Below are 2,907 nucleotides of genomic sequence, written 5' to 3'. Positions count from 1 at the left end.
GGTGGGGATGGTGGTGGTGATGATGATGGTGGGGATGGTGGTGGTGATGATGTGGGGATGGTGGTGATGATGATGGTGGGGATGGTGGTGATGATGGTGGGGATGGTGATGATGATGATGGTGGGGATGGTGGTGGTGATGATGTGGGGATGGTGGGGATGGTGATGATGGTGGGGATGGTGGGGACGGTGGTGATGATGGTGGGGATGGTGGTGACGTGGGGATGGTGATGTGGGGTCTCCCCCAAAATGGATGCTGTGCTGGCACCTCGTCCCAGCCAGCTGGGGCTGCTGGCTTTGGGTCCCAGTGTGTCCCTTGGAGCTGTGTGTGTGTGTGTGTGTGTGTGTGTGTGCGCGCGCACCTCCACTGCCTGCATGTGCATCTGTCTGTGTGTGTATTTATCTGTGTGTGCATCCACCTGCATGTGCATTTGCCTGCATGTTCATCTGTCTGTGTGTGCATCCTCATGCATGTGCAACTGCCTGTGTGCGCATCCTCTTGCATGTGCAACTGCCTGCGTGTGCAACTGCCTGTGTGCATCCTCTTGCGTGTGCAACTGCCTGCGTGTGTGTGTGTGTGTGTCTTCTGCACGTGCATCTGCATGAGTGTGCATCCACCTGCGTGTGCATCTCCCCGTCCGCATGTGCACCCCTCCTGTGCCGCACTGAGGGCCCCGGGCAGGCTCTGGACCCATCATTTCCCCCGTATCCCTCCATTCCACGTGGCACCAGGTGTGCAACACACATGAACTTTGCACTAACTGATCCTGGGCTCACAACACGGGGTTTCGCAGCCCCCCAGCAAATTCCAAAGGAAATCTCCCTGAGCGCAGTTCAAAGGGGGGGTCGTGGAAACGAAGTTTGGCATCAGCAAAGGTGTCTCAAGGTTTGACCAACCTCCCTCCTGCTCCACTGCCCTTCCTGGGCTGGCAAAGCCCAGCCCAGCAGCCCTTCCTGGGCTGGCAAAGCCCAGCTCAGCTGCTCTGCTCTCCAGGAGCCAGTGCGGCGATGGAGCCGCTGGCGGGGCAGCGCGCCAGGGACCGGCCCCGCCGCTGTGCCGGGGGAGGATGCTGGCTCGGCCGCCATAGGGAGGAACCTTTGGAAAGTTCCCCGGCCTGGTGGAAAGTGCTCTGGGCTGCCTTGCGCTTTGCACATCAAGGATCCGCTCCCCTTCCACGGGCCCGTGCGTCTCTGCTGACACGGGCAAGGGATCCCTGCCTTGCACAGACACGCCCCCCCCGCCATGTTAGAGCCAATTAGGAGGAGGAGGAAGAGGCCTGAGGAAGGCAGGAGGCTCTTGGAGCGCCGTGTCCCCCGGGGCAGCCGCACCCCAGCGGCTGCGTGTGCAGATGCAGCGCAGCACGGCGAGGATGGGACACCTGCCTGGGCCCCAGCAAGGGCTGCGGGCGGTTCCTCCCCTTCCTCCTGCATCTTGGCTGATGCTGTCGCTACCCCACCCCATCCCACCCCATCCCACTCCATCCCACCCCACTCCACCCCATACCCAATTCCGTCCCACCCCATCCCACCCCACCCCATACCCAATTCCATCCCACCCCACCCCACCCCATACCCAATTCCATCCCACCCCATCCCACCCCATCCCCACCATCCCCACCATCCCACCCCATCCCACGCCGTCCCATCCCACCCCGTGCCATCCGATCCCATTCCATCCCACTCCACTCCATACCTAATTCTACCCCACCCCATCCCCACCGTCCCACCACATCCCTACCATTCCACTCCATCCCACCCCATTTCCACCATCCCACCCCGTCCCTTCCCATCCCACCCTGTCCCCACCATCCCATCCCCATTATCCCCACTATTGCATCCCATCCCACCCCATCCAATCCTCACTATCCCATCCCACCCCATCTCATCCCATCTCCACCATCCCATCCCACCCCAGCCCAGTTTAGACCCAGCAATGATAGGTGCCCCCCAGCAAACCGCTCTCCCTGCCCCTCTGCTACCATCTCCCTGCTTCCTCCCACCCTGCATTCCTGGGAACGGCTCCCAGCCCGGCTGGACTTTAAAAGACTTTCCGAGGTCGTTGCTGGTGCAGCTGTGCTGACCGAACAGCGCTGAGCGGCCCCGCTCACTCGGGAAGCAGAACCATGCGTGGGGTGGTGATTCTCCCCACGGAGCCCACAGCCTCTGTGGGTGTTCCCGGAGGTCCGAATCCCTTGGGAAATCAGGTGTTACCATCCCATCATGGACCGGTGCACAGCCCAGCATCTCCAGGATGTGCGGGATGTCACTCAGGTGATTCGGAGAAGGGAATGGAGCTGGTGAGGGGCTGGAGCACCAGTGTGATGGGAGCAGCTGAGGGACCTGGGGGGTTCGGCTGGAGAACAGGAGCTGAGGGGAGACCTTCTGATCTCTGAACTGCCTGAAAGGAGCTTGGGGCATGGAGGGGGTTGGTCTGTGCTCCCAAGGGATAAAACAAGAGGAAACGGCCTCAAGTTGCACCAGGGGAGGTTGAGGTTGGATGTGGGGAACAATTTCTTCCCCAAAGGGCTGTGGGGCATTGAACAGGCTGCCCAGGGCAGTGCTGGAGCCACCATCCCTGGAGGGTTGGACACACGGACATGAGGTTCTCAGGACATGGGGCAGGGCCAGGGGTGGGTTATGGTTGGACTCAATGATCTTGAGGGGCTTTTCCACCCAAAATGATTCTACAACTCCATGATTCTATGATAGCAGAGATGTCTGGGCCAGTGTGGAAGAACCCAGCACCCAACCCCCTGCTCCCGCACCCCCGCTCCTCCCCTGCGGCTTTTCCAGGTGCAGCAATGCCCGAGGTTTCCTGCCGTGCCGGGTCAGCGGCGGCGGCCGCAGGGCCACGTTTCCAACAGGCTGCACCGGCTGCCCGGGTCTGGTTTGCTTGGAGCAGCGAGCT

This window comes from Patagioenas fasciata, chromosome 28 (assembly GCF_037038585.1).
Source record: "Patagioenas fasciata isolate bPatFas1 chromosome 28, bPatFas1.hap1, whole genome shotgun sequence".
NCBI classification, from domain to species: Eukaryota; Metazoa; Chordata; class Aves; order Columbiformes; family Columbidae; genus Patagioenas; species Patagioenas fasciata.
This window is presented reverse-complemented; position numbering follows the sequence as displayed.